A 26,273-nucleotide genomic window follows, 5' to 3' on the forward strand; every position below is an offset into this window, starting at 1 on the left:
GAGTTTTTAAACCTTTGATTTGCTTGATGAGATTTTAAAGGAAAGTTACATGGATGGAAAGTTTCACATTTTTAAAGTTGTGTACAAGTACAGTAAAATGTATTTTTTTTGCTTGCTTTTTCCCAACAATGCAGTAATCAGTATTACTATGAAAAGTACATTAAAAAGTCAAGTAGAAAAAAAACATGAGAAATCAAAGTAAGTACACAAAGTAAGTAACAGTCAGTGACAATACCATGTTTACAATAGAGCCCAATAGTGGAGGTGTCACAATACCCATAAAATCTAGTGTCAAATGGAAATTGTTCCAATCGTTTTTCCACCTTAACATTATCTCAGGGGATTTTAGAAACCCTTAAAATAAGGGCTGTTTCATGTTGGCCATGTAAATATTTTGGACAAGGTGACTTTTAATAAATAAACTAAAATAAATGTATCAACATATTTGGCTCTGTTTACATAAAGTAAAGTGTGCATAGAGTCAGTGCAAAACTACAAAATAAAATAGAAGGGTCCATGCAGATAGTCTTTGTGGCCATTTTGTTAGTCTTATGGCTTAAGTCTGCCCCATCTTGCTATTACAAACTGAATCCATAGACTTACACGGTTGTAGACCAACTAAACATACCTGTGCACAGGTGCATAATTCCAACATAAAATATTAGTTTATGTTCAATTCTTTCTGCCTACATCTCCCAGTGAGCACTAAGCTGAGCAAGGGGCAATTTAATATGACGTGTGTTTTGCGTTGGCACTATAAATCCCCTCCCCTTTCTTAGTCACATCCTCTTTCAAGTTGGTGTCCTCGCTTTAGTGGTAAGTCTTATAGTATTCTATCCCGAAACGAATCCAAACTAATCTGGAATAAATGGTTGGCATCCATTGCATCTAACAACTTTGTTATATATTTTATTGCAGACACATCTCCACAAGATGAGAGCAAAGGTAAATTGATGAATATCAACTTATTGGCGGGTTTTTGTTTGGCTCTTTGTCACTACTCGTCAGTGGCTAGCTAACGCCAGGCGAACCTTTTTCTAGCTTCCTTTATTTGTTTTAACTTAACTGGTGTACTAGTAGGTCTTTGTCGCAGGGTTATATATATATATATATATATATATATATATATAATTACTAACAAATGTTAACGCAACAATTTCAACACCTTAAGGAGTTAGTCGCTCAATCGAAAATTAATTGGGCCCAAATCTATGGCATTCACATGACTGGACAGGGACACTTGCCCGCCCACATGTTTAATAGGCTTGATTATGCCACAGCTACCAGGTTGATTATTTTGGCGAAGGAGAAATGCTAATAACGAATGTCAACATTTGTCCACAAAATGAGAGAAATTAGCTTTTTATTTTTATTTCTTTGCTCATTTCAGCTCATGAAACGTGGTGACCAACACATTACATGTTGCGTTTTATTTTTCTTTTGTGTAGTTAGAACGGCCCAGTGGCACATGAAAGGTACTAGCAATGTTGCTTTTGGTGTCTTTTGTAGCCTGCAGTAATGCAACATGGTAGTGATTTCTAGTGCCATGTTTATTCAAAACATGCAGTGACGTTAATCTCAAATCATACTCAGCATGTTAACAAAATACTTTGCTTGTTTTGAATGTGGATTTTCACTTAACAAGTGTTTTTTTTATTTTTATTACAGTGGAGGAAGAAGCGTATGCGCAGGTAAGAATCATTCTTTGCCTTAATTCAAATGTTGGATATGAATGGTACAAGTTGTTATTAGCCAAACACGGTGCTCCGTGTATACAGAGCAATTGATACACTGCAAGATTGGCTGGACTTGCGTTTTACTTTGAGAATCATGCTTAGCACAATTTCGGGCTCATTGAGTTCAATTCTGGGTGTACACTTTGTCATTGAGTACTGGTGTAGACTTAATCATTGTTAAAGTCCCTACAGTTACTTTGCAATCTCAACTGATATGGCTGTGTAGTTTTGCATGTAATGTAGTGCTGTTCACTCATTGTCACGCTTGTCTGTAGGCTGAAGCGTAAAAGGCGAAAGATGAGGCAGAGGTCTAAGTAGACTGGCCCATCCATACCCTACAGCTGTGATCTCCAAGCCCTCTCTGGTGACTGAAGACTGCAGTCCATGATGTGAAGAGCTGAACGTGGTAGTCTGAAGCAAACGTTGCAATGGCGTAAAGGACAGATCCCGGCTACCCAGTCTTCTACTCTGCAAGTGGCTTCTGGCTGACTACTGGAGAATGGCGAGGAAGACCTGAGATTGAATCTTTGGTCGTTTTTAATTCTGGCCTTATACCATCTGCCCAGCACAGTTGTAAAGACCATAATAAATATTTGGTTTACTAACTACATTGCTCCCTGTTAATTGATTTATTGGTCGTGTCTTTCAAGCCACATGTTAGCCCTACAGTAAAATCCTTATGAGAACGAGGCAACTCTTGAAACCATATTGCAGCACACTTAGTTTGTGAAATGCCTTTGGGTATTGATATGGGTTCAGGTTCTTGACTCATACTTAAGGATAGCCTTTGGGGTTCTATTTTTTGGGGGGGGGGGGGGGGGGGGGGAGTGTAATACGATCGTGCTTAGTGTGAAACAAGGGCTCCTGTAAATTTTCAGAAACGTCGTTTAATAGTACTATGACAAACAATAGTTTAGGATTTAGATGAAATGAATGGAATGGCAGTTTTGGAGCGCTTATCTAGCGGGCTTCAGGTCCAACTAATGGGAACATGTCCACCACTAAACTAATTCCAAGCCCCAAAATGCATAATTCTGAAAAGATTAACTCAGTCCACTTGGGCTCGACAGTGAGTCGTTTTTTGGATGCTTACCCTGCTATAGAAAACCACAGGATATGGGAGACGACAATATCGACATGGGCAATCAGCTACAACTCTTACCCGGTTCAAAGGTCTTTAATTGCATTGGTAGACTAGTGTACTGAAGCGTACGTTATTGTAATGGGACCTTAATGGGATCTGTTTTCTATTCAAAGAAACGAGGCATTCATGTGACAGCATAATGAACTCAATCACTGTCGTAGTGAAGCTAATTTTCACGGATTGATTGCTTTCATTAATGTATCTTGCTAGTTACATAACTGATGTCGTGTTGGTGGTGTAAAGTACTTAAGTAAAACGCATGCTAATGTCATTTAATTCCCAGCTGCTAGTCATGCCAGTCTACTAGTAGTAGCTTGCCAAACCTAGGTTTTCTGTGATTATCTTCATGTCCCAACAGGTTATTAACGCAATCACTCGGGAAATTGTTTTGCAATGGGTCAAGTGAAAGTACATATTTGCTTTCTTTATGGCCACTGACTTATTCTTACAGAAAATTAAGAGGATGAGATGGAGACAGACTCGGGACAGTGAGGATGAAGAAAAACCAAGCATAAACTTTGACCCAAGTCTTCCAACTTCACATGCTGTGGGTTTCATATTTACATCTACAAAGTATTGTTGTACAGCTGTATCATTGAGTATAGAGTTCTTGGTTTTCTACACTGCACAAGTGCTTCGGCCCCCCTCCTCCCAGTACGATGACGACAGCTGCCAGACCATCCCAGTGCTTCCATTCACCGCCATCATGCTTATCCCTGGACAGACCCTGCCGCTGCAGCTCTTCAGACTGCAGGAGGTCAGCAATGATGCGCAAAATCATCCAGAGAGACCGTACCTTTGCTGTGCTCGCACACAGGTATAGAGTGAAGGGAGGGAGAGAAGGAGAGGGTGGGACTAAGGTGAATGGGCTCTGTTTAGGGCTGTCTGTACCTCTCACCTTACCCTCCAGTGACAGGCGAGGTGCATGCAGAGTTTGGGACGACAGCTGAAATCTATGCTTATCGGGAGGGGCAGGAGTACGGCATCGAGACTGTCAAAGTGAAGGTAGTCGGACGGCAGCGGTTCAAGGTCCATGAGATCAGAACCCAGGCAGATGGGTGAGTGGAACCAAATGTTACTGAACAGAACCACCTGAAACCTCGTAGAACCTGGGCAGAGTAATGAGTAAAACAGCTTATACAGAAGACCAAAATCTATCCAATCTGTCTGTCACTTGAGCTTCATCTCTAAATGTAATCATCATTCTCACTTTCATAAAGGCATTATTATCTTCATGGCCTTATAAGTAGAGATTGGCCTTGTCCGAAATCCACCTTGCCTACTTCTTACTAAAACTACATACGGTGTACTAATATTACTGCATACTAGATCTTACTGTTTAATAAAAACACATGCATTAAGCAACAAATATCAACATATTACTCATCCATACTGAGAAGATGTCATCTCTTGCTCACCATTTGTACATTTTTGCAGAGTGCGTCCCCTTTTCTGATTATCAGCTGTTATCAAACACACGTGTGTGTAAAAATATGATTATCTTCCTCAATAGTGTGCAGCAAATTCTACTAGATGAAAAGCAGAAATTAGTATGACATCCTGACATTTAAAACATATTCAATTAAAAAGAAATGTCACATACTATAAAACGTTCTATTTTCACATACCCTAAAAGCCTACTATTTAGAATGCAGGTATGGTTATTCTGACATGGTCTCTATGTACAGTATGAATGAGCAACAAATATTTAGCAAGTTATTCCACAAGATGGCACACTCATTCTTTTTATGCTTTTAGTAGAAAAGCACATTAGACACTATGGGGAGGTGATATAATATACTAGCCTTTTAAACAATATACAGTGCCTTGCGAAAGTATTCGGCCCCCTTGAACTTTGCGACCTTTTGCCACATTTCAGGCTTCAAACATGAAGATATAAAACTGTATTTTTTTGTGAAGAATCAACAACAAGTGGGACACAATCATGAAGTGGAACAACATTTATTGGATATTTCAAACTTTTTTAACAAATCAAAAACTGAAAAATTGGGCGTGCAAAATTATTCAGCCCCCTTAAGTTAATACTTTGTAGCGCCACCTTTTGCTGCGATTACAGCTGTAAGTCGCTTGGGGTATGTCTCTATCAGTTTTGCACATCGAGAGACTGAAATGTTTTCCCATTCCTCCTTGCAAAACAGCTCGAGCTCAGTGAGGTTGGATGGAGAGCATTTGTGAACAGCAGTTTTCAGTTCTTTCCACAGATTCTCGATTGGATTCAGGTCTGGACTTTGACTTGGCCATTCTAACACCTGGATATGTTTATTTTTGAACCATTCCATTGTAGATTTTGCTTTATGTTTTGGATCATTGTCTTGTTGGAAGACACATCTCCGTCCTAGTCTCAGGTCTTTTGCAGACTGCATCAGGTTTTCTTCCAGAATGGTCCTGTATTTGGCTCCATCCATCTTCCCATCAATTTTAACCATCTTCCCTGTCCCTGCTGAAGAAAAGCAGGCCCAAACCATGATGCTGCCACCACCATGTTTGACAGTGGGGATGATGTGTTCAGCTGTGTTGCTTTTACGCCAAACATAACGTTTTGCATTGTTGCCAAAAAGTTCCATTTTGGTTTCATCTGACCAGAGCACCTTCTTCCACATGTTTGGTGTGTCTCTCAGGTGGCTTGTGGCAAACTATAAACAACACTTTTTATGGATATCTTTAAGAAATGGCTTTCTTCTTGCCACTCTTCCATAAAGGCCAGATTTGTGCAATATACGACTGATTGTTGTCCTATGGACAGAGTCTCCCACCTCAGCTGGAGATCTCTGCAGTTCATCCAGAGTGATCATGGGCCTCTTGGCTGCATCTCTGATCAGTCTTCTCCTTGTATGAGCTGAAAGTTTAGAGGGACGGCCAGGTCTTGGTAGATTTGCAGTGTCTGATACTCCTTCCATTTCAATATTATCGCTTGCACAGTGCTCCTTGGGATGTTTAAAGCTTGGGAAATCTTTTTGTATCCAAATCCGGCTTTAAACTTCTTCACAACAGTATCTCAGACCTGCCTGGTGTGTTCCTTGTTCTTCATGATGCTCTCTGCGCTTTTAACGGACCTCTGAGACTATCACAGTGCAGGTGCATTTATACGGAGACTTGATTACACACAGGTGGATTGTATGTATCATCATTAGTCATTTAGGTCAACATTGGATCATTCAGAGATCCTCACTGAACTTCTGGAGAGAGTTTGCTGTACTGAAAGTAAAGGGGCTGAATAATTTTGCACGCCCAATTTTTCAGTTTTTGATTTGTTAAAAAAGTTTGAAATATCCAATAAATGTTGTTCCACTTCATGATTGTGTCCCACTTGTTGTTGATTCTTCACAAAAAAATACAGTTTTATATCTTTATGTTTGAAGCCTGAAATGTGGCAAAAGGTCGCAAAGTTCAAGGGGGCCGAATACTTTCGCAAGGCACTGTATATACTGACAAAAGCACATACAGCGTCTTCAGAACGTATTCATACACCTTGACTTATTACATATGTTGTTGTGTTACAGCCTGAATTCAAAATGGGTAAGAAAATAAATACATTTAATCCATCTTCACACAATACCCCATAATGACGAAGTGAAAACATATTTTTGGAAAAGTTTACAGAAATATCTCATTTACGTAAGTATTGACACCTCTGAGTCAATACTTTGTAGAAGCTCCTTTGGAAATGATTACAGCTGTAAGTCTCTAAGAGCTTTCCACACCTGGATTGTGCAACATTTGCCCGTTATTCTTTTCAAAATTCTTCAAGCTCTGCCAAATTGATTGTTGATCATTGCTTATACAACCATTTTTAGGTCTTGCCATAGATTTTAAAGTAGATTTAAGTCAAAACTGTAACTCGGCCACTAAGGAACATTCACTCTCTTGGTAAGCAACTCCAGTGTAGATTTGGCCTTCTGTTTTATGTTATTGTTCTACTGAAAGGGGAATTAATCTCCACCAGTGTCTGGTGGACAGCAGACTGAACCATGTTTTCCTCTAGGATTTTGCCTGTGCTTAGTTCCATTTATTTTTTTTATCCTGAAAAACTCCATAGTCCTTAATGATTACAAGCATACCCATACCATGATGCAGCCACCGCTATGCTTTAAAATATTGAGAGTGGTACTTAGTCATGTGTTGTATTTGACCAAAACATAACACTTTGTATTGAAGACAGAAAGTTCATTGTGTTGTCACATTTTTTGCAGTTACTTTAGTGCCTTTCAACATTGTATAAAATATTCTGGGCCCTCAGTTTTCCATGCCAGTGTACTTGTGTCAGACACAACTGTAGGCTATTTGCGCAAGGATAAGAAGCAGTGCTTGACTTGGGCAGGAGCTTACCGGAGCTGAGTACTGTCACTTCAAATGTTCTACTGCTTATATATTACCTCAACAATATTGTGGAGCTCTTGTACCTAAATATAAACAGTACCAGCACCCAAAATGAGTACTGGAACCTATTTCAGTCCAAGTCAGGCACTGATAAGAAGTAATCAGTTAGGCCTATTTTATGACGTTTCCACTGGACCAGAGCATGATATTTTCCCCTTTCACACTGAGTGGTTATCAAAAGGGAGAGAGCTGGAAAGATTTTTCAAATACGTTGAGAAACTTGTAATTCTCAATGGATGTAAAAACATACTTTGTTAGCCTATAGGCCTAATAGGCCTAATTCTATGTATAATCAGGCCAGGTAGCCTATAGGCCTAATTCTATGTATAATCAGGCCAGGTAGCCTATAGGCCTACTTCTATGTGTGCGCATCCTTACTCAACATTGACAAAAGCGCTCCAAACAAAAGACAATGACTAAATTTACAAAACTCATAAATGGAATGAAATAAACCAAAACTTGTTTCTCACAAATGTAGTTTGGTTTATGCTCTCTGCAAGCAATATGTCCACTCCGACAATGATAATGAGAAGACTGGAATAATAATATTGAATGCATTAACAGAAATTACCTTCGCCAAAGTAACAAACAATGTAGATTAGAATTATAGGAATTAATGTTAAATGTACTACTGGTGCTAAAATATTCATACCCCTTGACTTTTTCCACATTTTGTTAGGTTACAGCCGTGTTCTAAAATTGATGAAATGGTTTTTCCCCCATCTTTCTACACACAACACCCCATAATGACAAAGCAAAAACAGATTTTTAGAAATGTATTACAAATTTAAAAAACTGAAATATCACATTTACATAAGTATTCAGACCCTTTACTCAGTACTTTTTTGAAGCACCTTTGGCAGTGATTACAGCCTAGAGTCTTTTTGGGTATGATGCTACAAGCGTGGCACATCTGTATTTGGGGAGTTTCTTCCATTCATGTCTTCAGATCCTTTCAAGCTCTATCAGGTTGGATGGGGAGTGTTTCTCCACAGCTATATTCAGGTCTCTCCAGAGATGACCGATCAGTTTCAAGTCTGGGCTCTGGCTGGGCCACTCAAGCACATCCAGAGACTTGTCCCGAAGCCACTCCTGCGTTGTCTTGGCTGTGTGCTTAGGGTCGTTGTCTTGTTGGAAGGTGAACCTTCATCTCAGCCAAAACCAGATCGCTGGAACTGAAATTCGAGCTGGTCTGCGCATGCCTGTAGTGCCTTGCTTCTGACACCGTCTGGATCATATGATTTTTGTGGGTTGACATGTTGAATGTATTTCTTGATGTCATTCACAGAGATCTGTATATCAACAGCTGGTACACTGTCCAAGGCTACTTTCTGCTTCAATGTAAAATCACACATCAAAAAGAAAGGAGGACCAAGGCACTCTTCATATAATTAATTAAAATGCCTTTATTAATACTTATTAGTATATGAAGAGTGCCTTGGTCCTCCTTTCTTTTTGACGACCAATTTACCCCTTTTACCAAAGAGCACCTCCTATCTACCAAAATGTACTATTGTGTACCTTAGTAGCGCTTCCCTTCCTCCTCTTTCTACTAGTAAAATCACACATGTCAAACCGACAATAGAAACTGTTCAAATAATTTGCAAAAGCAAGGTCATTTTCGACAATTTATCTTTGGTTTGTAACCCTTGTCACGCTTTCCTACTGTCCTTGTCCTTGAAAAGGTTTTCTCATTTGTCTTTGTATGCTGCCTTGCACTCATTGATTTTGCTTTTCTTTCTTAAAGCTGCAATATGTAACTTTTGGGGGACCTGACCAAATTCACATAGAAATGTGTGTTACAGATCTGTCAATCGCATTGAAAGCAAGTCAAAAGCTGTAGATCTGTTCTATGTTTGTTTCATTTTTGCATTTTTTTCCCCAGCTTCAAACAGCTGAAAATACAATACCTTTAGATTCTACACAATACTTGCTTGTTTTGTCACATAAACGGAAATTAGGCAAACTATTTGAATTTTTGCAATCAGGAAATGGCGCAGCGAATTCTGGATAGTGCATCTTTAATAAGCTTAAACTTGTCATTCGATTTTTCTATAGGCTATTGATATTGTTTGTTCTCTCATTATTAGACCTTTGGCTACCTTATGTTTTTACCTTATGCCATTCAAATAACTTTTTGAGATAGAACTCTGTTATATTCATTGTTTGACCGGGAGAAAGCCATGCATACAGTTATTAACCTTAGGCTATGAATATGACTGAAGGCTATCAAATGAAGAGAAGGGAAAAGAGGCTACATTCTTTTAAAACAGCTAGACCGAAGACTCTATAGACACACTATAGCCTTATGCCCATGCATTTGACAGAGAGAGAAAGTATTTTCTGACTGGGCATTTTGTGCTGCTTTGGTGAATTCTCTGCTCTCTTTGGCCTGCATTCCTCTCTTGCTATATAACATAGTTATTGGAACAGGCTATAGGAATAGGCAAATTACTCTGAATGTCGCTTGTGTGCTGCCCTGCTGTGCGCTGCGACACTAAATGTTTTACTGCGTGGCGCCAGTGAAGTTAAAATATGCAAAACCATCGTCTGTCTCATCACTATGAGACCTGGTCGGTCTTTGTCATGGAGAGAGAGTTCCTAATGTTTTGTACAGTCAGTATGTACCACTATTCACATGATATACTACACATACTCTACTACCCTCATAATCTAGCTTTAAATGAGACATCACATATCTTAAACAGGAGTTCTCAAATGTTTTGGGGCCGGGGACCCCTTTTATGATAGCAAATTCACCAATGACCACCTCATAACACAACTCGAGTGAGATAGAAATAGCATACAGGGTGTTTTACTATGACTTTGGCAGTGCATGGTCGGACGAACCACGGACCGAACCCTGAGAAGGAACATTTTGTCATGGGGCAGATAGATGTTTTGTTGTTGCAGCTTTAAAGCTAATATCCTGCAATTCTAAAATAAGTGCCGTGATGCAGATAGAAAACTTTGCCATTTCAAAGCTTAAATTACAGTGCATTTATGTCAACAATTTTTGTTGTTGTTGGTGTTATGCTGAAATATGTATAATTGGTGGAGTACTGTGGATACCAATATCCCTGTGAGCCTCCCAGGTCCATGTTGACCAGGGTTAAGAACATCCATTGTAGATTAATAATATTACATTGTATTACATTACATACTTTTAACTTATTCTACAGATCCCTACGCCAAAAGTAGTTTAATGTGTTAGTAATATTCATAAAAAAATGTAATATCCAAAAAAAGAGATTTGGCCGTGGACCCCCTGCAGTACCTCCGTGGACCCCCTGCAGTACCTCCGTGGACCCCGGTTTGAGAACCCCTGCCTTAAAATATTACCTTATATGTCTGTGTATGTTGTTCTGTTGATGGTGAAGTCATGCACCGTCTGTTATCACACGCTCTTGAAGTTAACAGAGTGTGGTGGTAGTGACAGGGTGTGGAGAATAGGAGCGGTGCGAAGGTTAATTGTTTGTTAGGGGGATGTTTAACATGCAGAGGTAGTGGTGACAGTCTTCGGTGGCGAGACACACGGAACATGAGACGCATTTTCAACTGTAGGCCCAATCTTACGGAGTGTTCAGATAAACTTGTTTTGTCTAGAACAGACATGCTTTTCTGTCATGTGGAAAAGGAATAATGTCCCCTCTATATATAGTTGCTCCCCCTGAATGTGACCTGCAACCCAGTGTTGTTTGTGTAACACAAGGCATATGAATGAAGATGTTCTCCTGCTGAGGTGATGTTTTCTGTGTGTTTGCCTGTGTTCTAATCAGAGGAAGTTCCACTGGGCTAACATGACATCGTGGCCTCCCTGGGTCTACGCCCTCTATGACTCTGTGTACTCAACACTGTTCTATAGGTTAGTGTCTTAACCTCTCAGGGCTAGATATACAGTCCATTCAGAAAGTATTCAGGCCCCTTCACTTTTTCCACATTTTGTTACGTTTCAGCCTTATTTTAAAATGGATTACATAATTTTTTTCCTCTTACAATCTACTCACAATACCCCATAATGGATAAGCAAAAAACAATTTAGACATTTTTGGAAATAAATAAAAACTGAAATACCTTATTTACCTAAGTATTCAGACCCTTTGCTATGAGATTAGAAATTGAGCTCAGGTGCATCCTGTTTCCATTGATCATGCTTGATGTTTTTACAACTTGATTGCAATCTACCTGTGGTAAATTCAATTAATTGGACATGATTTGGAAAGGCGCACACTTGTCTATATAAGGTCCCACAGCTGACAGTGCATGTCAGAGCAAAAACCAAGACATGAGGTCGGAAGAATTGTCCTTAGAGCTCCGAGACAGAATTGTGTCGAGGCACACATCTGGGGAAGTGCATCAAAACATTTCTGCAGCATTGAAGGTCCTCAAGAACAGAGTGGCTTCCATCATTCTTAAATGGAAGAAGTTTGGAACCACCAAGACTATTCCTAGACCTGGTCATCTGGCCAAACTGAGCAATCGGGGGAGGTGGGTCTTGGTCAAAGAGGTGATGGTCACTCTGAAAGAGCTCCAGAGTTTCTCTGTCGAGATGAGATAACCTTCCAGAAGGACAACTATCTCTGCAGCACTCCACCAATTGGACTTTATGGTAGAGTGTTCCGGCAGAAGCCACTCCTCAGTAAAAGGCACATGACAGCCCGCTTGGAGTTTGCCAAAAGGCACCTAAATGACTCTCAGATCATGAGAAACAAGATTCTCTGGTCTGATGAAACCAAGATTGAACTCTTTGGCCTGAATGCCAAGTGTCACATCTGGAGGAAACCTGGCACCATCCCTATGGTGAAGCATGGAGGGGGCAGAATCAAGTTGTGGTGATGTTTTTCAGCAGCAGGGACTGGGACACTTGTCAGGATAGAGGAAAATATGAACGGAGCAGTACAGAGAGATCCTTGATGAAAACCTGCTCCAGAGTGCTCAGGGCCTCAGCCTGGGGCGAAGGTTCACCTTCCAACAGGACAACGGTCCTAAGGACACAGCCTAGACAACGCAGGTGTGGCTTTGGGACGAGTCTCTGAATGTCCTTGAGTGGCCCAGCCAGAGCGCAGACTTGAACCCGACCGAATATCAAAATTGCTGTGCAACGACGCTCCCCATCAAACCTGACAGAGCTTGAAAGGATCTGCAGAGAAGAATCGGAGAAACTCCCCAAATACGGATGTGCCAAGCTTGTAGCATCACACCCAAGAAGACTCAAGGCTGTAATCACTGCCAAAGGTGCTTCAACAAAGTACTGAGTAAAGGGTCTGAATACACATGTAAATGTGATATTTCTACATTAGCAAAAATGTCTAAAAACCTGTTGTTTCTTTGTCATTATGGGGTATGGTGTGTAGATTGATGAGGGGGAAAAAATATTTCATCCATTTTATAATAAGGCTGTAACGTAACAAAATGTGGAAAAAGTCAAGAGGTCTAAATACTATCTGAATGCACTGTAACTACTGTGTGTACACAGACAGAACATTGCCAATGGAACTTGATTTGAGCTGATTTATTCCATAATGTGTTTTAGAAAAATACTTTACCAGTTAAGTGACGACACACATCCTGTTTGTAACCTTGTTTCTTGTGTTTGTCCCCCTGGAGACTCTGATGAATAGAGTGAAGAGACAGCTCCATGAGTGGGACGAGAACCTCAAGGATGATTCCCTCCCCACAAACGCTATAGGTACAACTCCCCGGCCTGCCCTAAAGGCTACTGTATATTTCTGCCACAAAAACCATCATATTTTCAGGTACTTCTTCCAACCTCTCAGATTGAAATCCTGATCTGTAACCTACCATCTCCCCATCCCTCCTTCCTATCAGATTTCTCCTACAGAGTGGCAGCCTGTTTGCCCATAGACGATGCCCTCCGGCTCCAGCTGCTGAAGATAGGCAGTGCCATCCAGAGGCTGTGCTGTGAGCTGGACATCATGGACTGGGTGAGCACACAAAGACAGACAGACGCAGACATGTGCACACACACAGAGCCATAAATACACATCACTAAACCTTACAATTTAAAGGCCAAGCACACTGCTCAACGCATGAACCAGGCGAGGACTTGTTCATCTGTCTGACACACAGAGCCGTATCCACACACTGTTTGATATTTACCCCTACACCCACCACGAATCCATCCAGCTGTACCCACTGTACCCCAACTGATCTGGTCTAATCTCTTACCCCTACTCCTCCCTGTTGTTCTGTGGTAGACTCCCGTCTCTCTCTCTCCTCTCTTTCCTCTACTCTAATGTGCTAGTGTTATATTTAGCCACCGCCTATAAAAGTGATGATAATTTCCTCTCTCTTGAGGTGGTGGGTCGGAGATGCTGCCTTCTTTTGTGAGCTCTCCCATGCATTGAGAGCTGTGCAAGTGTTAAAACACCTCTTCTCTAATCCATCCCTCCATCCTCACCCTCCTCATCGTCGCTCTGACTAGAGCTGGAACAATAAGCTGAAAATATTACAGACGCTGACATTGCCTTGCTCTTATTATCGAAGCATTTTGCTTATGTTGGTAATTTTCTGTGATTTTGCAGCAAAATGTTCTTGTTCTAAAAATCATTATTTGGTCAACAATAATAGCCTATGCATAATGTATATTCCTGCTATGAAAGTACAGTTAAAGTCAGAAGTTTACATACAACTTAGCCAAATACATTTGAACTCAGTTTTTCACAATTCCTGACATTTAATCCTAGTAAAAATCCCCGTTTTAGGTCAGTTAGGATCACCACTTTATTTTAAGAATGTGAAATGTCAGAATAATAGTAGAGAGAATTATTGATTTCAGCTTTTAGTTCTTTCATCACATTCCCAGAGGGTCAGAAGTTTACATACACTCAATTAGTATTTGGTAGCATTGCCTTTAAATTGTTTAACTTGGGTCAATCGTTTCAGGTAGCCTTCCACAAGCTTCCCACAGTAAGTTGGGTGAATTTTTGGCCATTCCTCCTGACAGAGATGGTGTAACTGAGTCAGGTTTGTAGGCCTCCTTGCTCGCACACGCTTTTTCAGTTCTGCCCACAAATTTTCTATAGGACTGAGGTCAGGGCTTTGTGATGGCCACTCTCTAATACCTTGACTTTGTTGTCCTTAAGCCATTTTGCCACAACTTTGGAAGTATGCTTAGGATTATTGTCCATTTGGAAGACCCATTTGCGACCAAGCTTTAGCTTCCTGACTGATTTCTTGAGATGTTTCTTCAATATATCCACATAATTTTCCTCCCTCATGATGCCATCTATTTTGGGAAGTGCACCAGTCCTTCCTGCAGCAATGCACCCCCACAACATGATCCTGCCACCCCCATGCTTCACGGTTGGGATGGTGTTCTTCGGGTTGCAAGCCTCTCCCTTTTTCCTCCAAACATAACGATGGTCATAATGGACAAACAGTTCTATTTTTGTTTTATCAAACCAGAGGACATTTCTCCAGAAAGTACAATCTTTGTCCCCATGTGCAGTTGCAAACCGTAGTCTGGCTTTTTTATAGCGGTTTTGGAGCAGTGGCTTCTTCCTTGCTGAGTGGCCTTTCAGGTTATGTCGATATAGGACTCGTTTCACTGTGGATACAGATACTTTTGTACCTGTTTCCTCCAGCATCTTCACAAGGTCATTTGCTGTTGTTTTGGGATTGATTTGCACTTTTCGCACCAAAGTATGTTCATCTCTAGGAGACAGAACACGTCTCCTTCCTGACTTGTATGACGGCTGCGTGGTCCAATGGTGTTTATACTTGCGTACTATTCTTTGTACAGATGAACGTGGTACCTTCAGTTATTTGGAAATTTCTCCCAAGGTTGAACCAGACTTATTGGCTGATTTCTTTTGATTTTCCCATGATGTCAAGCAAAGAAGCACTGAGTTTGAAGGTAGGCCTTGAATTGCATCCACAGGTACACCTCCGATTGACTCAAATGATGTCAATTAGCTTATCAAGAGCTTCAAGAGCCATGACAATTCTTTATGGACTTTTCCAAGCTGTTTAAAGGCACAGTCAACTTAGTATATGTAAACTTCTGACCCACTGCAATTGTGACACAGTGAATTATAAATTAAATAATCTGTCTGTAAACAATTGTTGGAAAAATTACTTGTGTCATGCACAAAGTAGATGTCCTTACCGACTTGCCAAAACTATAGTTTGTTAACAAGACATTTGTGGAGTGGTTGAAAAATGAGTTTTAATGACTCCAACCTAAGTGTTTGTAAACTTCAACTGTAGTTTGCTGTTGCTAGCTAATTTGTCCTCGGATATAAACATTTGGTTGTTATTTTACCTGAAATGTACAAGGTCCTTTTTTGTTGTTGCTGGATATTAGTAAAATGTTGACCCATTTTAACTCATGCAAAATCGTGTGTCCCCTACTCTGACAATTAATCCACAGATTAAAGGGGAAACTGAGTTGGTTTCTAGTAATCTCTCCTTGTTCAGTCTTTTCTACTTCTGTGGATTTTATATGGCAGTTGGCAACCAACATTAAGGTGCGTTACTGTAACCGACTGGACTGGCATATGGACCTCCTTCATCTTTCAATCACCCATGTGGGTATATGCTCCTAAAAACCAATGAGGAGATGGGAGAGGAGGGACTTGTAGCGGGTCAGGCATCTAAAAATGCAGACACTCGTTGACCCACACAGAAGCAGTTTGGATGAAATAATTGAATAACATGTATGTGTACATTTATGCAACACAGGCTATTTCACAGCAGTTTAGATGGTACAATGATTCTCTAAACTATATACTTGCTTAAGCTAACTGTTCGAGTTTTTGGGGCGGCAGGTAGCGTATTGGACAGAGCTTTGGGCCAGTAGCCGAAAGGTTGCTAGATCGAATCCCTGAGCTGAAAGGTCAAAATCTTTCGTTCTGCCCCAAGTCACTTAACACACTGTTCCTAGGCCATCATTGTAAATACGATTTGTTCTTAGCTGACTTGCCAAGTTAAATAAAGGTTAAATACATTTAAAAAATGTAAAAGGAAATAGTATTTTAGCAACCAAGAAGTGGCGGTGGAATTTCTACATCTTTAAAAGATTGTCTCAAAGACCCATTAAATGTAACAATAACTTGAATCTATAAAACCTCAAATAATATGGAGTTTCTCATCAATGTCCCTGAACACTCAACACTTTATCTATGGGCTCATCAGAGTGGCGTGCGCGCGCAAGGAAGGGTTAAGCAAGTTCGTGTCTCTTGTTTGACATTCATCTAGTTAAGTTTCATAACCATCTCTCTGGCTACTGTCCCATTCTGTCTGTCTACACTGTCTGATTCGACCTGGGTCATTCTAGAATATTTGTAGTTTTAATGTATTCGTATACTTTAATATCTTTTTTTTGTACAGTGTGGTTCAGACAATAAAAACATTATCTCTACCCTGGTCTCCTCCCCCCCACACACACACACCTGCAGCTTGTCTCTGTATGGCCCCATGGCAGCCTATGTTAACTCCCACGGTCCATGAGACCCTGACCGTCTACAAAGCCAGCAACCTCAACCTGGTCCGCAGGCCGTCTACGCTCCACAGCTGGTTTCCAGGGTAACCCCTCTCTATACATGCCTCACACACATACATACATTCCCTCGCTCTCACACATTTAGATGTACACTAACCCATTCCCCACACTATAGAAACTCACCCACAGCCTTACACTCACAAATTATATTCTCAAGTGACACACATGTCCAAGACCCTTGGGCTCCCCTGGGTTCTCAGTGATTCTGTTATGTTACGTAAGGAATCTTCAACCAAAGCCACTCGTCAGTCCTCAGCGCTCCTGTGTTTGCCTCCTGTAATAATGACAGCAATAACTTCCTCCACTTATCCTCCCCATGGGCTGGCACTGTTCAAGATGAGTCTTATTCAAGTCCTCTGTGGGGAGCTATAAGAGGAGGAAGAAACCTCTCTGCCACACTGCTCTTCTGGTGAAGAGTGTTATTACAGCCTGTTGTTCTGAGTAGACATGTTGTGGAGAGAGCAACAGACACACAACATGACAGATTTAGGCTGTTTATTGGTGTCTTTCATCTGTTAATTGCAAGGGCTTCTTTGTGATAATTGTTATTCAAATGGTAGGTTGTTGCCAGGAAGAGAACCCTGAGAAGTGTCTAAATTGAACAGGTGTCAGATGGGAGTGGAGTGGTTTGTCTGTGTGCCTTCCCTCCTTTGCCTGGCCTGCCGCCATTCCTACGTGACAGCCAGTAAGGGCTTTATTCTGAGGAGAAAATGGAGAGGTGATGAGAGAGGGCATTGTATTGAATAGACACAGTCTGTGTTCTTTCTCTATGTAATATATGTGCATGAGAGCATCAGAAAGTCCAAGGCCTCTATTAGCAATGCTGTCTGGTATGCCATATACTGTGTGATGAGGGGAATTGGAAGACTAGGTTATTCGTTTCTGTGTCAGATGCCTTATGTCAACAATAAGAAGTGAGGCATGCTGCACAAATCCCTAAGGACTGATGGAAGTTATTTCTGCCTCTCTCGCTCGCTCCTCCCCCCTCCCTCAGGTATGCCTGGACGATCGCTCAGTGTCAGATCTGTGGCTCCCACATGGGCTGGAAGTTCACGGCCACCAAGACGGACTTATCCCCTCCTCGTTTCTGGGGCCTGACCCGCTCAGCAATGCTGCCCCGCATCCCCCAGACAGGTGGCCAGGAGGGGGACGAGGGCTCCCGCCTGGTTTGCCTGTGGCAACATGAGGACCTCCCTGCCACCCATGTCGCCAACACACCCTGTCCACTGGCGAGGGCCTCTCCTTAGTACTCGGTGTCCCACCCAACCCCCGACAGCCATGGCAGCAAATCCCTCAAATAAGGTCATCCTGCCTTTAAATGTCACTTTCTAACACACACACACACACACACACACACACACACACATAGAGAGGAAGAGGATGGAGAGGTGTTTTGTTCCTGAGTGCAGTGACACTGGAGATGGAATGCGTTGCATATTGACAGATACAGTGCCTTGCGAAAGTATTCGGCCCCCTTGAACTTTGCAACCTTTTGCCACATTTCAGGCTTCAAACATAAAGATGTAAAACTGTATTTTTTTGTGAAGAATCAACAACAAGTGGGAGACAATCATGAAGTGGAACAACATTTATTGGATATTTCAAACTTTTTTAACAAATCAAAAACTGAAAAATTGGGCGTGCAAAATTATTCAGCCCCTTTACTTTCAGTGCAGCAAACTCTCTCCAGAAGTTCAGTGAGGATCTCTGAATGATCCAATGTTGACCTAAATGACTAATGATGATAAATACAATCCACCTGTGTGTAATCAAGTCTCCGTATAAATGCACCTGCACTGTGATAGTCTCAGAGGTCCGTTAAAAGCGCAGAGAGCATCATGAAGAACAAGGAACACACCAGGCAGGTCTGAGATACTGTTGTGAAGAAGTTTAAAGCTGGATTTGGATTCAAAAAGATTTCCCAAGCTTTAAACATCCCAAGGAGCACTGTGCAAGCGATAATATTGAAATGGAAGGAGTATCAGACCACTGCAAATCTACCAAGACCTGGCCGTCCAGGTCTTGGTAAACTTTCAGCTCATACAAGGAGAAGACTGATCAGAGATGCAGCCAAGAGGCCCATGATCACTCTGGATGAACTGTAGAGATCTACAGCTGAGGTGGGAGACTCTGTCCATAGGACAACAATCAGTCGTATATTGCACAAATCTGGCCTTTTATGGAAGAGTGGCAAGAAGAAAGCCATTTCTTAAAGATATCCATAAAAAGTGTTGTTTAAAGTTTGCCACAAGCCACCTGGGAGACACACCAAACATGTGGAAGAAGGTGCTCTGGTCAGATGAAACCAAAATTGAACTTTTTGGCAACAATGCAAAACGTTATGTTTGGCGTAAAAGCAACACAGCTCATCACCCTGAACACATCATACCCACTGTCAAACATGGTGGTGGCAGCATCATGGTTTGGGCCTGCTTTTCTTCAGCAGGGACAGGGAAGATGGCTAAAATTGATGGGAAGATGGATGGAGCCAAATACAGGACCATTCTGGAAGAAAACCTGATGGAGTATGCAAAAGACCTGAGACTGGGACGGAGATTTGTCTTCCAACAAGACAATGATCCAAAACATAAAGCAAAATCTACAATGGAATGGTTCAAAAATAAACATATCCAGGTGTTAGAATGGCCAAGTCAAAGTCCAGACCTGAATCCAATCGAGAATCTGTGGAAAGAACTGAAAACTGCTGTTCACAAATGCTCTCCATCCAACCTCACTGAGCTCGAGCTGTTTTGCAAGGAGGAATGGGAAAACATTTCATTCTCTCGATGTGCAAAACTGATAGAGACATACCCCAAGCGACTTACAGCTGTAATCGCAGCAAAAGGTGGCGCTACAAAGTATTAACTTAAGGGGGCTGAATAATTTTGCACGCCCAATTTTTCAGTTTTTGATTTGTTAAAAAAGTTTGAAATATCCAATAAATGTCGTTCCACTTCATGATTGTGTCCCACTTGTTGTTGATTGATTGTGTCCCACAGTTTTATATCTTTATGTTTGAAGCCTGAAATGTGGCAAAAGGTCGCAAAGTTCAAGGGGGCCGAATACTTTCGCAAGGCACTGTAGATATGGGAAATTGAGCAATATTTATTCTGCAACACAGGCAAATCTTTCCCATAGCATGCTACTCTGGACTTGTCTGTACTGCTCTCTCTATCTAGCTCCAATACTATCTGTCACAGACATGGCACGCACTAGTGCATTGCCATACTATCAAACTGCTCTAAACCATAGGTGTGACTTTGCATGCAGTATCCAGCTAGGTGTGTATAGGGTTATAGACTCCGATCAAGAGGACTTTGGGGCCCATAATCTCTAAACAAACAAATCAATAGAAAGCAATTTGGGATTCTGGTCACCGTTAGTTGTTGATGTGTTTCTCAGAGAACCTAATTTCTGCTGGATTGGTTCATGGAGAGATAGACCATGTAAAATCCAGGATTAGAGGGGGTTTGTATATGTGGAAGTATGCTGCTTTTACAAGGATGTATCATGCCTTTGTTTCATGTGCCAGATGTTTTGATCAGTCGGTCAAGAAGGTCATGTGGTCTGATGAGACAAAAATAGAGCTTTTTGGTCTAAACTCCATTCGCCGTGTTTGGAGGAAGAAGAAGGATGAGTACAACCCCAAGAACACCATCCCAACTGTGAAGCATGGAGGTGGAAACATCATTCTTTGGGGATGCTTTTCTGCAAAGGGGACAGGACGACTGCACCGTATTGAGGGGAGGATGGATGGGGCCATGTATCGCGAGATCTTGGCCAACAACCTCCTTCCCTCAGTAAGAGCATTGAAGATGGGTCGTGGCTGGGTCTTCCAGCATGACAACGACCCAAAACACACAGCCAGGGCAACTAAGATGCATCTCAAGGTCCTGGAGTGGCCTAGCCAGTCTCCAGACCTGAACCCAATAGAACATCTTTGGAGGGAGCTGAAAGTCCGTATTGCCCAGCGACAGCCCCGAAACCTGAAGGATCTGGAGAATGTCTGTATGGAGGAGTGAGCCAAAATTCCTGCTGCGGTGTGTGCAAACCTGGTCAAGAACTACAGGAAACATATGATCTCTGTAATTGCAAACAAAGGTTTCTGTACCAAATATTAACTTCTGCTTTTCTGATGTATCAAATACTTATGTCATGCAATACAATGCTAATGAATTACTTAAAAATCATACAATGTGATTTTCTGGATTTTTGTTTTAGATTCCGTCTCTCACAGATGAAATGTACCCATGATAAAAAATTACAGACCTCTACATGCTTTGTAAGTAGGAAAACCTGCAAAATCTGCAGTGTATCAAATACTTGTTCTCCCCACTGTTTGTAGTATACATGTAGAGATACTCATTTCTATTTTGTAACTGATGGAGGCCCATTTAACTGCAAGACACTGTGCCTCTGAAGTACCTCTGGTCAGTGAAGACTAGAGTTGGCTTGGTGCCAGGTGTAGACTTGAGGAAAGCAGGGCCCAAGGCAGTGGATCCAGAGAATCCGTCAGTCACCATGGTTCTGTGTGTGATGTTGATGGCTGGATGGAGTGCCTATGGTCCAAATCGATGTCTTGTTTGTTTGTTATATCAGTGAGCCACACAATTAAATGTGTAACCAGTAATAAGTAACCAGTCAGTTATGGAATTTCTGGTCTGATATACAGTTGAAGTCAGAAGTTTACATACACTTAGGATGGAGTCATTAAAACCACTCCACAAATTTCTTGTTAACAAACTATATTTTTGGCAAGTCGGTTAGGACATCTACTTTGTGCATGACACAAGTAATTTTTCCAATAATTGTTTACAGACAGATTATTTCACTTATAATTCACTGTATCACAATTCCAGTGGGTCAGAAGTTTACATACACTAAGTTGACTGTGCCTTTAAACAGCTTGGAAAATTCCATAAAATTATGTCATAGCTTTAGAAGCTTCTGATAGGCTAATTGACATTATTTGAGTCAATTGGAGGTGTAACTGTGGATCTATTTCAAGGCCTACCTTCAAACACAGTTCCTCTTTGCTTGACATCATGGGAATGTCAAGCAAAAATTTGATTTGATTTGAAATCAAAAGAAATGAGCCAAGACCTCAAATAACTGTAGACCTCCACAAGCCTGGTTCATCATTGGGAGCAATTTCCAAATGTCTGAAGACACCACGTTCATCTGTACAAACAATAGTACGAAAGTATGAACACCATGGGCCCACGCAGCCATCATACTGCTCAAGAAGGAGACGCATTCTGTCTCCTAGAGATGAACGTACTTTGGTGCAAAAAGCGCAAATCAATCCCAGAACAACAGCAAAGGACCTTGTGAAGATGCTGGAGGAAACGGGTACAAAAGAATCTATATCCACAGTGAAACGAGTCCTATATCGACATAACCTGCAAGGCCGCTCAGTAAGGAAGAAGCCACTGCTCCAAAACCACTATTTAAAAAAAAAGCCAGACTACGGTTTGCAACTACACATGGGGACAAAGATTGTACTTTTTGGAGAAATGTCCTCTGGTCTGATGAAACAAAAATATAACTATTTGTCCATAATGACCATCGTTATGTTTGGAGGAAAAAGGGGGATGCTTGCAAGCCGAAGAACACAGTCTCAACCGTGAAGCACGGGAGTGGCAGCATCATGTTGTGGGGGTGCTTTGCTGCAGGAGGGACTGGTACACTTCCCAAAAAAGATGGGATCCCGAGGGAGGAAAATTATGTGGATAAATTTAAACAACTTCTCAAGATATTAGTCAGGAAGCTAAAGCTTGGTCGCAAATGGGTCTTCCAAATGGACAATGACCCCAAGCATACTTCCAAAGTTGTGGCAAAATGGCTTAAGGACAACAAAGTCAATGTATTGGAGTGGCCATCACAAAGCCCTGACCTCAATCCCATAGAAAATGTGTGGGCAGAACTGAAAAAGCGTGTGCGAGCAAGGAGGCCTACTAACCTGACCCAGTTACACCAGCTCTGTCAGGAGGAATGGGCCAAAATTCACCCAACTTATTGTGGGAAGTTTGTGGAAGGCTACTCAAAACGTTTGACTCAAGTTAAACAATTTAAAGGCAATGCTACCAAATACTAATTGAGTGTATGTAAACTTCTGACCCACTGGGAATGTGATGAAATAAATAAAAGCTGAAATAAATAATTCTCTACTATTATTCTGACATTTCACATTCTTAAAATAAAGTGGTGATCCTAACTAACCTAAGACAGGGAATTTTTACTCTGATTAAAGGTCAGGAAATGTGAAAAACTGAGTTTAAATGTATTTGGCTAAGGTGTATGTAAACTTACGACATCAACTGTATCTGTGATGTAGAACCTCAACACTCTTGCCTCTCCCATAGCCATGTAGTTCAATTTCTTTTTTTAACAATGTAAAACAGGATTGATTTGTTCAGCTCAATTATCACCATTTTTAGCAAAGTAATTCTATGCAGTAAGAAATGTTCTTCAATACAATTGAGATTGTATTTTTTCATTTTTAACATTTGTTTGGTATACCAGTAGGTAACACTTCAGATAAGACAAATGCCATTGAAGAAGAACCTTGGATTAGTGGAAATAGAAAACAAGTAGAAAAGGAGCCCCAGATGCCTTGGTACGAAAAAGGTTTAGAAACTGTGATCTGCTGTGTAAAATCAGAGCATAGTACAGTACTACAGTCAGCACTAGGCGTACAGAGGCCCATTATCAGCAACCATCACTCCTGTGTTCCAATGGCTCGTTGTGTTAGCAAATCCAAGTTTATCATTTTAAAAGACTAATTGATCATTAGAAAACCCTTTTGCAATTGTTAGCACAGCTGAAAACTTTTGTTCTGATTTAAAGAATCAATAAAACTGGCCTTCTTTAGACTAGTTGAGTATCTGGAGCATCAGCATTTGTGGGTTCGATTACAGGCTCAAAATGGCTAGAAAAAAATAACTTTCTTCTATAACTCGTCAGTCTATTCTTGTTCTGAGAAATTAAGGCTATTCAATGCGAGAAATGTAACCAGAATAGAAAGAGGAGTGGGAGGCCCCGGTGCACAACTGAGCAAGAGGACAAGTACATTAGTGTCTAGTTTGAGAAACAGACTCTCACAAGTCCTCAACTGGCAACTTCATTAAATAGTACCTGCAAAACACCAGTCTCAACGTCAACAGTGAAGAGGTGACTCAGGGATGCTGGCCTTCTAGGCAGAGTTGCAAAGAAAAAGCCATATCTCAGCCCGGCCAATAAAAATAAAAGATTAAGATGGGCAAAAGAACACAGACACTGGACAGAGGAAGATTGGAAAGAAGTGTTATGGACAGACAAATCTGAAGTTTGAGGTGTTCAGATCACAAAGAAGAACATTCGTGAGACGCAGAAACATTGAAAAGATGCTGGAAGAGTGCTTGACGCCATCTGTCAAGCATGGTGGAGGCAATGTGATGGTCTGGGGGTGCTTTGGTGGTGGTAATGTGGGAGATTTGTACAGGGTAAAAGGGATCTTGAAGAAGGAAGGCTGTCACTCCATTTTGCAATGCCATGCCATACCCTGTGGATGGCGCTTAATTGGAGCCAATTTCCTCCTACAACAGGACAGTGACCCAAAGCACAGCTCCAAACTATGTTTCTTCCCTAACTTTTTAGGGAAGAAGCAGTCAGCTGGTATTCTGTCTATAATGGCCAGCACAGTCACCAGATCTCAATCGTATGGAGCTGTTGTGGAAGCACCTTGACCGTATGGTACGTAAGAAGTGCCCATCAATCCAACTTGTGGGAGGTGCTTCAAGAAGCATGCGGTGAAATCTCTTCAGATTATCTCAACAAATTGACAACTAGAATGCCAAAGGTCTGTAGGTCTTTAATTGCTGCAAATGGAGGATTCTTTGATGAAAGGACACAATTATTTTTTCAATTAAAAATCATTATTTATATAACCTTGTCAACATCTTGTCTATATTTCCTATTCATTTTGCAACTCATTTCATGTATGTTTTCATGGAAAACAAGGGACATTTCTAAGTGACCCCAAACTTTTGAACAGTAGTGTACATCAGTGTGACTCGCTGTTCCGTTGGCGGTAACATCTGTGACAATTAGCTACAAACACATCTTGACATGTCAATATGCCTCAATGCGTACTGTATGTATGTGTGCGTGCGTGTGGTGTGGTGTGTGTATCTACATGTATTGAGGAAATTGCTGTCCTTTTGTATTTGTTTGTGTCCTCAGTGGCAGCCCCAGGTGACCGATTGCTTAAGGTCAATACAGTGTAAGGGACAATATCCATCACCATGGGGGATGAGTAATAGAACCATGTCTCACGGGGCTGGTGAACACATTATTAGTCTTCAATTTTTATTCAGCAGCCATATTACCCTGCATCCCAGTGCTGGCTTGCCTCTGAAGTTATGCTGGGTTGGGCTAGATGGGAGACCAGATGCTGCAAGAAGTAGGTGTTGGAGGGCCGATAGGACGCAAACTTTTTTTTATCCTCCTAATCAGGGACTAATTCAGACCTGGAACACCAGGTGAGTGCAATTAATTAGCAGGTAGAAACAAAAAACGGAAGTGTTTCGGCTCTCCAGGACCGGAATTGGGCAGCCCTGTGTGTAGTCTGACACACTAATGCCCCTGAATGTTTTCAGTGTTCTACTGTAGCTCAAATTAAAGTAAGGAGCATACTTGTTTGTTCTTTGGCATATGTGGAGGTGCACATGTTCCTGCAGTCCATCTCAGCAGAATCAGCAGGGCTTTTAGAAGCTAGTAGACCCTCTTCTCACTTCACTGTTGTAACCAACAAAGGAACACCAGGCACTCCTCGGACAGAAACAGCAGCTATAGAGAGATGCAGCATGTATGAAAAACCTTTCGACAGAATGGGGTAAAAGTGAAAAAGAGTGAAAATGGAAAGGTGGGAAGAAAAGGGGTGGCAGGAATCCACTCTGTACTGAGTATCCATATGTCATTTCCAGTAATTGGTGAGCATGTGAGTGGACTTGACTTGTGTGTCTGCGCTGTGTGTTGTAGGCATACAGGTACATGTGCAACACGGTGTGCTGGCTTGGTCAGTGCTTTCCTGGTAGCCTCCTGTCGCTGGCCCAGCGAGGGGCTAACCAGAGAGAGTGGATACTGGGTGTGTGACTGGCCTCTGGGAGAGGTATTTAAAGTACTATTCTTCCTGCCCAGAGAGAGGGGATACTGGGTGTGTGACTGGCCTCTGGGAGAGGTATTTAAAGTACTATTCTTCCTGCCCAGAGAGAGGGGATACTGGGTGTGTGACTGGCCTCTGGGAGAGGTATTTAAAGTACTATTCTTCCTGCCCAGAGAGAGGGGATACTGGGTGTGTGACTGGCCTCTGGGAGAGGTATTTAAAGTACTATTCTTCCTGCCCTTTACTATTGATATTTTGGACAACTTTTTAATTCACTACATTCCTAAAGAAATAATGTACTTTTTACCCCATAAATGCTCCCTG

The 26,273-nt window shown here is 41.4% G+C and overlaps 1 long non-coding RNA gene and 1 pseudogene across 1 annotated transcript; both read left to right on the forward strand.

The window, feature by feature from the left end:
- Positions 1-786: 786 nt before the first annotated feature.
- On the forward strand, positions 787-2,344 carry LOC118965306 (uncharacterized). Its single transcript, XR_005052623.2, has 4 exons — positions 787-816; positions 919-945; positions 1,669-1,691; positions 2,012-2,344. It is a non-coding gene; the product is annotated as an uncharacterized LOC118965306 (long non-coding RNA).
- Positions 2,345-2,575: 231 nt separating this feature from the next.
- LOC110528985 (protein cereblon-like) lies at positions 2,576-18,051 on the forward strand (annotated as a pseudogene).
- The last annotated feature ends 8,222 nt before the right edge of the window (positions 18,052-26,273 follow it).

Source organism: Oncorhynchus mykiss, chromosome 7 (genome assembly GCF_057628025.1).
Source record: "Oncorhynchus mykiss isolate SJ-2025 chromosome 7, ASM5762802v1, whole genome shotgun sequence".
NCBI lineage: Eukaryota > Metazoa > Chordata > Actinopteri > Salmoniformes > Salmonidae > Oncorhynchus > Oncorhynchus mykiss.